The 13708-nt window shown below is 43.2% G+C and overlaps 1 protein-coding gene across 1 annotated transcript in view; it reads left to right on the plus strand.

Annotated features, from left to right (window-relative positions):
• The first annotated feature begins 6996 nt into the window (after positions 1 to 6996).
• TSPAN14 (tetraspanin 14) overlaps positions 6997 to 13708 on the plus strand; it is a 292700-nt gene continuing 285988 nt past the window's right edge. The window contains exon 1 of the mRNA XM_069240648.1: positions 6997 to 7243. The gene's annotated coding sequence lies outside the window, so the exon portion shown is untranslated. The remainder of the gene's footprint in view (positions 7244 to 13708) is intronic.

The raw sequence follows: 13708 nt of genomic DNA on the forward strand, positions 1-13708 counted from the left end.
ACATATCCCATGAAACATGGGGAAAAAATCAATAGTGATGTCACAAATAAACAACCAATGATGAACGACCAATCCCAATAACCATCTTAACTACGAGCAACAAGTCCTCTTTTCTTGCAGGAGCAGGTCAAAGCGGACGGAATAAAGGAATTATAATCAAAATAATGGAAACAGCCATTAATAAAGTGAAAAAGTCTTTGGCAAAGTCCAGAGAAGAAAGAGGAGACAGTTCCTTGGGGGAATCACAACATCCCGATAACGGTAAGCGATGAACATGGGAAGTGCCAGAAGAAAGATGACTCCGAAGAAGGGCCGTACACCCGGAATTGACCTCTTCAGGATGAGACGATTGGTTCAGGAGGAGCCGGCACTGAAAAAGAAAGGGTGGGTTAATAAAGCGGTGGGATAATACTCGCCTCCGTGTCTTTAATAAAATCTAGACTTTCCTTTACTAAAGCTAGGAAAATCTGAATTTTATTACAAGAAACGGAGGCTCTTATTATGCTTGTTTAAAGCATATTAACAACTGAATCAGCCATAGAAGAAATAGGTTTGCAATAAAAGGTTCTAAAGGTAGTAACATTAGACCAATCCGCTGATCTAAGAATGTCCTCCAAGCGAGCTCCAGTCCAAAAGGCCTTAGAAGCCATGGCACCTCTAGTAGAATGAGCTCCAAAAGCGGTAGTGTCAATACCCGCAAGGGTCATAACCCATTTAACCCAACGAGCCAGAGTAGGGGAAGAAACGGGTTTATGAGGTTTAGAAAATGAAATCAATAACTGATGAGAGGAGGACGTTCTTAAATCTGCAGTTCTGGCAATATAAACTTTTAAACATTTACCAACGCATAACTTAGGATGCAAAGGAAAATACGGATAATGAATTAAAGAAATGTTGGTTTTAGTTCTTCTATGAACTCTAAAAGTTACATTAGAAGGAGAAAACTGGACGGAAGATATATCCAAAGCTCTTACGTCAGAAACACGCTTCAAAGAAACTAAGCATAATAACATAGTCAACTTCGCAGAAAGACACTTTAAAGAAAGTAAATCATTATCGAGCCAAGAATTGAACAAATTTAAAACCAAATTTACATCCCACAACTGCGAGTATCTAGGAGTAGGGGGATTAGAAAATCTTACTCCCTTCAAAAGACGACACACCAGAGGGTGTTCTCCAACCGGTTTACCATCAACACGAACATGTTCAGCAGAAATGGCGGATCTATAAGTATTCACTGTTCTATATGCCTTTCCTTGGGAAGCAAGAGATGCTAAAAAATTAACAATTAGAATTACATCGGCTGAAAAGGGATCTGAGTTCCTGTCCAAACACCAGCCACACCAGACCAACCAGGCAGACTTGTAGGCCTTGGATGTTCCTGGGGCCCAAGAGTGACGGATATATTGAGCAGCTTCTTCCGAAATTCCTGGGGTTTTCCAGGCTGACCCGAAATCTTCCAAGCTACCAGAGTTAAGGAGTAGTCGAGAATCATGTCGTGAGGTCGTCCTTCTGGATCCAGCAGGAGCTCTGGGAAGGAAGGAATCAGGACAGGAGAATCTACTGACAATTCTAGAACCGAGGGGAACCAAGGTTGGGTTTGCCAAAAGGGGGTCACCAATACAAGGGAGGCTCGTTGACGACGAACCTGGGCTATAACTCTGGCAATCATCACAAAGGGAGGAAAGGCATAATTGAACTGGGGAGACCAGTCTTGGAGAAAAGCATCCGTATCGAGAGCCTGGGGATCCGGTCTCCAGCTGTAAAAACTTGGGAGGTGAGAGTTCAATCGAGAAGCGAATAAATCTATTGACATGAGACCGAATTTCGAAGAAAGTTTGTTGAACACTAAAGGATGAAGACGCCAATCGCTGGAATCTTTTAGGTAGCGTGAGCACCAATCCGCTATGGTATTCATTTTTCCCGGAAGGTATTGTGCCGTGACCGACAATTTTCGTAGAAGGCAAAATTCCCAAAAGCTTTTGGCTAGATCGGCAAGGGGTTTGGATTTTGTTCCCCCCAGATGATTGATATACTTTACGGCGGAAATGTTGTCCATCTTTAGAAGAATAGAACAGTTTACCCTGTCCTTCGCAAAGGTCTTCAGAGCAAAGGAGCCTGCAAGCATCTCTAAACAATTGATGTGCAAGGCAGACTCCCTCCCTGACCATACGCCTCCAGTCGAGACGTTGCCACACCTCGCGCCCCAACCTGTCCGACTTGCATCGGATTCTAATACTAGATCTGGGGCCGAAGAGAAAATAGCTCTCCCGTTCCAGGCTTCCAAATGATCGAGCCACCATTGTATCTCTGCGCGAGAATCCTGATCTAATCGAACGATGTCCGAGTACTGAAGGCCCTTGCGGAGATGACGAATCTTTAGTCTTTGGAGAGCCCTGTAATGTAACGGACCCGGGAATATGGCCTGAATGGACGAAGCCAGTAGGCCCACAATTCTTGCTAAGGATCGTAGAGATAGATGGGAAAGACTGAGGACCTGACGTAATTCGTGCTTTATACGACTTACCTTCTGATGGGGAAGGGACAGAGATGAGGTTTTGGAATCTATGAGGAAACCCAGAAACTCCACCTGAGTTGAGGGAACCAGAGAAGATTTTTCCATGTTCACTAGAAAGCCAAGGGATTGTAGAAGATGAAGGGAAATGTGCAAGTGTTGCAACAGGGTATCCTTGTTTTGAGCCATAATGAGAAAGTCGTCTAGATAGACGATCAATCTTATTCCCTGAGCTCTTAAAGAAGCTACCACTGGTTTCATCACTTTCGTGAAGCACCAAGGAGCCGAAGCTAGACCGAAAGGAAGGGCTTTGAACTGAAAAATCGAGTCTTCCCATTGAAACTGAAGGAACTTTCTGTAAAAGGGATGGATAGGAATTGCAAAATAAGCGTCCTGAAGATCCAGTCGAACAAACCAATCGCCCTCCAGCAGAATGTCCCTGAGATGCAGGATCGATTCCATCTTGAAATGATTGTAGACAACATAATTGTTGAATGATTTTAAATTTATCACTGGGCGATATTTCTTGTTTTTCTTTTGTATCAAAAATATGGTGCTGAGAAAACCCAAGGGATGGAAGCAAGTCTCTTCTATTACATTTTTTGAAATTAAAGATGAAATTTCTAGATTCATCAAACGAGATTGTTCTTGAGAGAACCTTAGAGGAAGAGGTAGAGAGGTTTGGCTGGGAGTTTGATAAAGATCTATGCAGTACCCTTGAATGGTTTGAAGAACCCAAGGATCCGCGGTAATTCGGTACCAATTTGACAAAAAATGGGCTAATCGACCACCTACAGGAAGAGGGCCAAAACATAAATCTCTTACCTGAGACCTGTCCTCCCCTTTGACGGAAGCTTCTGCTCCTGAAGCCCCTTCCTCTTTGGGGATAGAACTGAGGTCTGAAGTCCGTGGAGTAGACGGAAGAGCCTCGGAAACTGCCACCGCGGGTGGCGAAACGGCCGGTAAAGCGGCTCCTTCCTTTACCGGCCCTGGCAAAAACTCTGGAATTGAAGATCTTCTTCATTGAAAACTGAGCCTTATCCAAAGTTGCAAAGGTAGAAACATATCTACCGAGCTCTTTAATAAATGAGTCTCCAAAAAGAAGGCCGTCCGCCTGCTGTCCTTCTTCTCTGGCTGCGAAACTGCCCAATTTAGGCTCTATCTTGAGCAAAAGACTCTTGCGTCTCTCTTGAGAAATTGCGGTGTTTGCATTTCCCAGCAAACAAATTGCCCGCTGGGCCCAATTGGACAGAGCTTCAGGGTCAATTTGAGAGCCTTCCAACCTGGCATCCTCAGCTAAATCAAGGATCCTAGTTAAAGGACCAACCAAATCCAATAATCGGTCCTGGCAAACGGACCACGCACGGTTGACCCCTTTCTTAGGATCCTTACCAAACTTGGAGAAAAATAACACCATGTTAGGATCAATTACCGGTGTGGAAGTAATTTTACAAGGAAGGGAGGGGCGGGGACATTCAGATCGTAGTTTATTTCTCGTGGCTTTATCTAACGAGTGTCTCAGATGACACGCAACATATTCCGCCACGTGATCCGACGGGAACCATTCCGTAGAATTTGGATGGTGAATTAGTGTTGGATCAAACATTGGTTCCCCCATAGCATCCAATACTGTGAAATCATTAACCTGTGAAGGATTTGCATCAGAAAGAGAAAATTTTAGCCTCTTCTCTAAAGGCCCTTTCCAAGGGTCGTCAGAGCCCTGTAAATCATCATCGTCCCCATCATCATATTCCATTTCATCATCAGTATCCCTCAACTGAACAATATTCAAGGGAGAGGGACCCTTTTCCACCGTTTTGGATTCCTTACGGGGGGAAGGACCAGCCATCTGGGGAGATTCATCAGCGCTCGAATGAATTTGAACTTTGGAAAAAATGCGCTTTTTACCTTTACCCGGTTCCAAATTATTAGAACCCTGAGAGGATATTTTCTTAATAGACAACTCTAGCTTTTTTGACATTTGTTGCATAGATGAAGAAACAGCCTGCTGTACCGTATCCTGAATAAAAGAATTCAAATCAGCTCGTAAATTATCCATATCAATGACATTAGACTGATCAGTTATTTGTTTTGACATATTAAAGAATAAAATACTAATAATAAAATACTAATAATAATAAGTAGGATGCCAGGCAGGAAAAAACCCCAAAATTGAAGGGAAACTGTTTAAAAATTAAATAGTAAAGTAAGGGTTAAAAGTGGCCAAATCGGAAAGAAAATATACAAAATACTGAAAAGGGGGCGTGTCGCGCCTCCCGCAATGAAATTCGAACCTCTCAGAAACAGCTGAGAGGAAACGGAGCCTTCCGATGCAGGGAAAGGGTTTCCCTGACGACGCGTCAGTGCCGGGCCGATCTCTTCAGAGGAACGCGTCTGAGGAAAGACGCGCTCCTCAAGAGAGATCGGCGGGAGAGCCGAACGTTCTAAAAGAACGCTCCGCTCTGCCTGTAAAGCGCGAGGCAGCGCTTCTGGAAAGAAAAAACGGCGAAGAGTCCTGAAACTGAAGACGAAATACATAAAATAAATAGATTAACAATAATAATAAATATTACATGAAGACAATTCCAAGTATAATATTAATATACACGAAATACACAAAAGAAGAAAAACGAGATGAAGAAAGAACTTATCTTGACTGCGAGCAGCAAGAAAAGAGGACTTGTTGCTCGTAGTTAAGATGGTTATTGGGATTGGTCGTTCATCATTGGTTGTTTATTTGTGACATCACTATTGATTTTTTTCCCCATGTTTCATGGGATATGTAGTTTTTGTAATATGTTATCTTGGCTGCTATTCGATTAAAGCAAGAAAGGAAAGCATAATAAGAGCCTCCGTTTCTTGTAATAAAATTCTTGTTTCAAAGCTAGAACATTTTTTGTTCGGCCTGAGTCTTAGTGATTTTGCTGCTCCTTTGAGTGTTAGTCTTTTTTGATTTTGCCTATTGTTAAGAATTTTTCCTATCACTGCTAGCCTTCATGGCAATGATTTATGTATTTAACTTAGGTAATTGCTGCATCTGTACTTTACTGTTTGTGAATTTTACACTTTTGAATTTGTACTAAACCTTCATGGTTTTCCTAAATTCTACTCTAGAACTCGCTTTTTGAGTCAGTCCTCTTCTTTATTGACTGTAATTTGAAGTGCAATTTTGAACCTTGTCTTTGGGAAACATTGCCTCGTGATTTGAGGTTAACACTGTCCCCCTTTCACCTAACTCCTGGGTGCAACATTGACCTCTAAATGTCAAGGGCACAGAACACCCAAAGTATGCACTTCTCATAGTGCACATGCTTGAAACATGCATGGAAATGTTTCAGTACCGCACGACAGGGGACACAAGTACAGTGCCCGGCGTGCCATAATGAAATTTAAGATAGTAGTTTCTACCATTGGTGACCCATCCATGAGTGTTCCATCGTCTTATCTGACCTGAAAATGAATTTACAACAACTCGTAGCAGGAGTAAATGATCAGCCATATCATGGTGGTAATTTACCTACAAATGTATTATGGACCACAATTTTGCATTTGTCCTTAAGAGTATGGGCTGCTTGTTATCACTCCGTCTTACATAGTTGTGATCTTTTGGAAAACAAAAGTGATAGAAATTTAGATTAAGAAAATCGAGAAAAATATCGTACCCATTACTTCGAAGTGAATGACGTTTTAAGCAGAGAAACCTAAAATAAAGCCATTCTGACTCAGACTGTGATTAATCTTTCTCCTAAATGATGACTGTTGGCATGGATCAATCAATGTCATATGATTCTTCCTCTAGCAAACAATAGCCATTATAGATAAAGCATACATGCCAATAGACCGAATTCAGGCGGGAGTCTCCCCATTTTTGTAGCAAAAAATTGATTTATTTTGTCTCCTGCCTGAAATAGTCTCTCCTTCAATAGAAGTCAATGTGTGTGTGTGGTGGTGGTGGTGGCAGGGGGGGGGGGGGGGGATCTTTCTCCCGTTTTTTATTTTTTTTAAATCTCCCACTTTCCTCTTCTAAAATGTTGGCCTCCATGACAATTGTTTGAGGTATGGGCATAATGGGCAATTCCACTTTCCAAAGGGCCCATAGGGAAGTGACAGATCTCTCTATCTCACTTTTATATGTTATTGTCTTAACCTCGAACATAGAATTCAATATTGTTTGACACAAATGCAGGGATTGAGTTGGCAGATAATTGGTAATAAAATTGAAAATTGTTCTGAATTTGGACGGCCCTCTCCCCAGGTTACTTATTTCCGAGGACAATAAAAATCCTTGAAATTGCACTCCATATAATAAGAAAAGCAATTCATCTTTTATTTTTTCATTGATTTTTTAACAGTGTATTTTAAATAAGCAAATGCCATATTATGCTGAAGCTGGTCACGTGCTTCGTGTGGGTCGATTCTTGTAGCGTGAACGTTACGCGATAGCACCACTAGTTGGTGATAGCCACATGTAACAAATAAATAAATAAATATGTTTCTTCCTATTTTGGTGAGACGTGTTTAACTTTCGCATTTTTAGCCAGTCCTTGTCGTTTAGAGTGGATCATCAGTTCATGTTTTCGTTGGCTGTTGGGCTTGCTTTTGTTTCAGCTCTAGCAGTGCTGCTTCCTGTGTCGCCCGCCAAGAAGAAGGAAGAACGAAGGCAGGGGAGGATAGCAGAGTCTGGATCCCGAGCCCATGGGAAGGAGAGCCTGAAGAGCGAGCCCCGGGGTGAGTACGGAGACTCAACATGCAGGCAGTTTGGGGGTAAAGGCTGTGGAAGGGGCAGGATTAATAACACCACCGTGATACTGCAGAGGAGGCAACTGAAGTCCGCGGTCTCTGTGCCGAGCCCGGCAGAGCTTGCGTTACACACAGAACCACCGACCCTTCCCAGAAGCTTGTCCCCCAAGTGCCTGCCTAGCACCATTAAGATTCTAGGGCCCAAAAGGAGTATGTGCACCACCCAAGAACTTGCCCCCCCTCCAAACCAACAAAAAGTCTATGGGTAGTCAGTGACTACCTATCCACTTTTCATAACATCCCCAGAGCGTGCACCCTCATAACAAATACATCAGTCACAGCCTGAAACTTATTTATACATCCTTCCCCGAAATGCGACTCCTTGTTCTCCACCGTAGGCTTGTGAAGCCTAGGACCCTCACCCAGAGACTATTATCCTGAGCTTGTGATTCTGTGTCTCGCATAGTAGCCTTGAGGGATGCTTCTGGTGACTGGTGTTTAACGGGTGCGTTGTGGAATTGTTCTCTAGGGATCTAGTTTCGTCTTTTATTGTGCCTCCCCTTTTCGATGTCTCGGTCGCCTTACACCTGCTTCCTGCAGTCGCCCTAGGCAGGCTTGAAGTGGCACTTGTGTGGCGCAGGCAAGTCCAAGCTCAGACCAGCATTGAAGAATATCACAGAGTATCCTTTCTTGAAACCATCTGTTACTCGAGAGGCAGAATGTCATCTCATTTATAAAGATGGGTATTACCTTAACAGAGTTGCATAACTGGCAGTTAGTTTGCTTTATAATTGCATTTCATAATTATACCTAGATCCCACGTTTCTGCTTTTTATTTTCACTCACCACGTCTATATGTCAGATGTCGCAAACCATTTTCCAGCATCTATGACCTCGTTTGATGCAAACTCGGGCAACAAGGCCACGAGCATAAGACAGCCCTTTTGTGGACTTTGGCAATTTCCGGGTACCAGTATAGAAATGCTCGTCAGGTGTTCGTTTGGATATATGTCTGATAAGTGAACAAAACAGTGATCTATTTCTGCAAGTGCACTAAACAGCCACAAGTCCATACTTAAAAAAGTTGTAATGCGAGCAATCGAGGTATTGCTTTCAGTTGTCTTTCCTAGATTTAGACATTTCTTAGTAACCAAAGTGATGTTCAGAACGAAGGTTTTGGAACTCTTATTAGTATGCTCCTGATGAGATTCACCTCTTGCACCACCATGTCTTTTGTCCTTGCTTTTATTATTTGTTAATGAAGAATTTCTAACTATTTGAACGATATTACTTTCAAAACTGTATTCTATACGTAGCACATAACGTTAAGTGTGACACAACATCTTGATACCATCATAGAGATCATTTTTCAAAGATAAACTCCTCCGCATGCAGCAGTGTGTCAGCTTATTAGGGTGAGATATACCTGTAGTAGATCCCTTTATTCCTACAGAAAGCCTCGTAATGAGTGATCTGTTGTTCCTTAGCCTCCAGTAGCATCGCTAGGGACACTAGATTCACGTGCCTGATATTTTCACAATGTCTACATTTTCAAAATGCAAACCATTTCAAGATAATTTACTGTCCAAAAATGTTGTAAGGAAATCACGGATGGCTAGGTCCTGGATTTCCTCCGATTAATACCTCAGACATCAACCATTCGTCTTTCATTAACAATTGTGTTTTGTGCGGTAGAGAACCTCGTGTAAGCTTGGCATCTTTGTCTGATAAATACCAGAATAGTAGGGAGCCAAGACATTTTTTCTGGGAGCTGCTGTGAACTGAGTTAGAGGTGTATTTGTTTGTAAGTGTGCATGTAGTTTGCCAGGATTCTTGGGCACAACACTCCCTAAGAGGAGAAACGGTGTTCATGAGTTTGAATTGGATTTTCTTTTATCAGAACCACACTTTACATAGCTGCCTTTCTGCTCTTCTCTTGCCCCCTAATATTTGTGCGACCAAAACATTCTGCAGTAACCGAGAACGATTGACTTACTTGTTCTCAGATATAAACGTGATAACAAAGCTTGTTTTATGTTGCTGTTGTAAGGTGGTTTGGATTATGAAAATCTTGTGTAATTAAAGTAGTTCATTTTTCTGTGCATTCCCTAGTAGTATTTACTGGGGTTGAATTGGTGGGAAATTGTGGGAAAGTCGCTAGAGATAGTTTAAAAAAAAAACCTTCAAAGCGCTCCTGACGTGGTTATCATCTTGCTTTTTCTTATTATGTCAACAATTGTATTCCTCGATGTCTTTTAAGTATGCGCATATGGAAATACGTGCAAATATTGTTCCTCCAGAACTCCCAAGGCAGCCCATTTGTTATTAGGAGTAACTCTAATTTTAGCGAAGTAAGCAAGTGACCTCTCTTTAAACACACAGCCTCCAAAATATTTTCAGAAATCTTGTTTTCCTCGATGGGTTTCATTATTTCCCCAACTAAATGAATGATGGTCATTATGAAGTGGGTAAACAGTGTATTCTTTGGCATAGATGAATTGCTTTGACAGTAGGCACATCTAAAATAAACATATACAAGTTAACAGCTGTATCGATATAAGTATCGATAAATTACTAGTGCAGACATTTGCTGTACATTCTTTAAGTGTGTTCTCGAAATTTATTTACTTTATTATTCACACACTGATGCTCTGTATTATGAAAACAGAGTAAGTAGACTTTTCCTGTATTCGACATTTTGTAAACTTTTCAAATTGTGAAAGTTTCTAAGAAATCAGTTTCCACCTACTGTGATTTTGCTGCACTAAAGCAGTCAGACGAAAGTCTTTGGAAGCTATTTAAGTGACATAACATATTGACCTCTTTTCGCAAGAGAGACAATTTACCAGCTCAGTTTTTTTTTTGTGTTGTTTTTTTTTTCCACCTTTGCCTCTTTTGGAAAATTCGGGAGATGCGGATATGCAGTTTTTGCTGTTAAGGAAGGAAAGACTCCTAGGGTCTAATTTAGTCTTATCTTTAACCACTGTATAACTTATTGTCTTGGATGATGGTTCTGAAGTCCTTCCTGGCAGCTCAGGTTCAGGAAGCAGTAGAGAAACGCAACACTTGCATTTATAGTAAAATGAAACAAGTACTGGCAATGCCAACCTGTCTCAGCAATTCGAGAGCTATTGGCGCTGTTAATGTCAATGTCTTTTAGCCATGTGTTATGAAGTGGACACTGCAGGACATCTGGGTGGGGAAGGGGCAACCACTTTTCTAGTATTGACAGCACTTACCCACATCTTGATCGTAAGGATTGTTGTGGAACAGAGGCATGCCTACACTGGACCTTTACTTTCGGTGACCAGCTCCTCCCCTGCAAGCCCTAAGAAGTAAAGCCGCATTCCATTTCTGCACCATACTCTAAAGATAGCCTCAAGTCAACTCATAGGAGGCAAATCATGCGCTTGTTCTTCAATGCGAGCACAGGGCAACACAACTGCGAGAGCCCACATTGAGCAAAAGAGATCCTCCCGTATCTCACAGTCACAACACCCACAACTGATAAATGGTCAAAACATGCACAATCTTTCAGTCCCGACCTCACAAGGAGCTTGGTGGTCACCAAGCAAAAGTCTCCCCTGACTTACAGAAATTAGGTCCTGTCTGATCTTAAATCATCATTCATGTACGCCCCAGATGCCTCACAGTGAGTCCAGCAGTCACCGAATGAGTCAGTCCCCCGTCATTTACCACAATTGGGTCCAGTCTAACCTTAAATGATCGTTATGTACTCCGCAAACAGAGAAGCTATTAAATTCTGTGCCATTTTAAATACTCCTGAGATTAACCTCAAGTCCAATCAGTTGAGGAAAATCACTTCACCCTTGTCAAGGCGATTGTGTTGGCCTTTATAGAATGGCACCATTGACCATGTTGATATTTGATTGAGCTATACAGTGTCACACACTGCCTTAACCTCTTAAGTGCGGGCGTCGGCCACTGGCCGGCGCCCACACACCCTCCCTGGTGCGGGTCACGACCAGTGGCCGACACCAGGAAGGGCATTAATAAATCCTCGGGTGCGTCGCACTCGAGGATTTATTTATTTATTTATTTCCCCCCCCCCCCCCGGGAGACACAGAGGCTACTGTGTCTCCCCCCACCCCCCACCCGCCCCTTTGTGACGTAAAGGTGTTTTCCCCATGAAAGCAGGAAGCAGCCTTGCGGCCGCTTCCTGCTTTCATGGGGAAAACGGCCTTTTTCACGTTCGGGAAGGCCTCGTAAGAAAGGGGAGACACTCCCCTTTCTTACGAGGCCTTCCTGAAAGTGTTTCCTGGCCCCCGGTCGCAGCTGTGCTGCGATCGGGGGCCAGGAAACACTTTCAGGTTTCCTGGCTCCCCCGATCGCAGCACAGCTGCGATCGGGGGGGTCAGGAAACATTTTGAAAAGGCCTCGTAAGAAAGGGGAGAGTCTCCCCTTTCTTATGAGGCCTTCTGAAACGGTTTCCTGGCCCCCGATCGCAGCACAGCTGCGATCGGGGGCCAGGAAACCCCACTAGACACCAGGGATTTCACTTTTGGGGGGCGGCCCCCCCCGGAAAACGGGCCGCCCCCCTCCCCCCGGCATAATTTTCTTTTAAAAAAAAAAGGTAGGTGCCCCCTGGGGGGGGGGGGGGGCGCAATCGCGCCCCCCCAGGGGATTTTTTTTTTGTTCACAAAAAAAAAAAAAAAAAATGAAATGACAGGGGGTCGCCCGTGGGCAGGGTGACCCCCTGTGGGGTCAATTTTTTTTTTAGATGTTGTAGGGTTTCCCGGGGGGCCACTTTGGCCCCCAAGGAAACCATGCAACAACTAAAAAAAAATATATGTATATATCTATATCTATATATATATATCTATATCTATATATATATATATATATATATATATATATATATATATATATATATATATATATATCTCTATGTATATATATATATCTATATAGATATATCTAGGTACATGGATATATCTATAGATATATCTATGTATATATATATATATATATATATATATATATATATATATATATATATATATATATATATATATATATATAGGTAGATCTGTATCAAAGAGATTTATAAAGCGCGCTACTCACCTGTGAGGGTCTCAAGGCGCTGGGGGGGGACGGGGGGGAGGGAAAGGGGCTAGGAGGTTCACTGTTCAAAAAGCCAGGTTTTGATGCCCTTCCTGAAAAGAAGTAGGTTTTGGGTCTTGCGAATGTGGGTTGTGAGTGCGTTCCATGTTTTGGGTGCAATGTAGGAGAAGGATCTGCCCCCGGTGGTGGTGTGTTTGATGCGGGGGTCAGAGGCGAGAGAGAGGTCAGCTGAACGGACGTTTCGTGTGGGGGTGTGGAAGGTGACTCTCGTTGAGGTAGGCAGGGCCTGTGTTGTGGAGTGATTTGTGTGTGAGGATGAGGATCTTGAAGGTGATCCTTTTGTCAATGGGGAGCCAGTGGAGGGATTTGAGGTGTGGAGAGATGTGTTCGTGTCGGTGGAGGTCGAGGATGAGTTGTGCTGCTGAGTTCTGGATGCGTGTAGTTTGCACTTGAGTTTTAGAGTGGTGCCGGCGTAGAGGGCGTTTCTGTAATCAAGCCTGCTGCTGATGAGTGCGTGAGTGACAGTTTTTCTGGTCTCTGTGGGGATCCATTTGAATGTTTTTCAGTATACGGAGTTTGTTGAAGCATGAGGAGGTAAGAGCGTTGATTTGTTGGGTCATAGAGAGGGAGGAGTCTAGGATGATGCTGAGGTTGCGTGCGTAGTTGGCGGGGGTGGGTGCAGGGCCTAGCGTGGTGGGCCACCATGGGGGGTCCCAGGTTTTTTTGGTGAGGGCCAAAGAGGATTATTTCGGTTTTGCTTGAGTTGAGTTTCAGGTGGTTGGCTGTCATATATACATCACTTTTGTCAATATGTGTGTGGTTTCCCTGGGGGGAAAAGGGTCCGACTTGTCTAGTGGCAGTTTTAGTGCCATAAAGAAGCGCAGAAGGTTTATATGCCTACTGCAAAGAGCACATCTGTATTTTATGTAAATAGCTGAGTACATTAGTAAAGTCTATGGAGAGATGAAGGGCACTTTTGCTGGGTGGTAATGAGGGAATCCGAGGAGGAGGGAGTGGGAGCACCAATAATGATTGTTGGACTGGGCGCAGGAGGTGCTAAAGACTGTGACGAATGGTATGTGACAAGGTGTTTTTTGAGTGTCTTGAAAGTACGTGCTGATTGAGGGAAGAAGCGCAGGTAAGGTGGCCTCTACTGTTGCACGTATCTCACACACACCATCGATTTTGTGACTGTCTACGTAGGCTAGTGTTTTAGAGCAACAGTTTAGCCAATAGCAGAGATGGCATCTTGATGGATGACTGCTGCCTGCACTCGGGTTATAGAGGACCGCTCTGACATAGGATCAGAGACTGAGACATCAGATACTGAGACAGCATCTGAGGGATAGGACAATGGCGCAGACTCTG

Source organism: Pleurodeles waltl, chromosome 6, assembly GCF_031143425.1.
Source record: "Pleurodeles waltl isolate 20211129_DDA chromosome 6, aPleWal1.hap1.20221129, whole genome shotgun sequence".
In the NCBI taxonomy this organism is placed as follows: Eukaryota; Metazoa; Chordata; class Amphibia; order Caudata; family Salamandridae; genus Pleurodeles; species Pleurodeles waltl.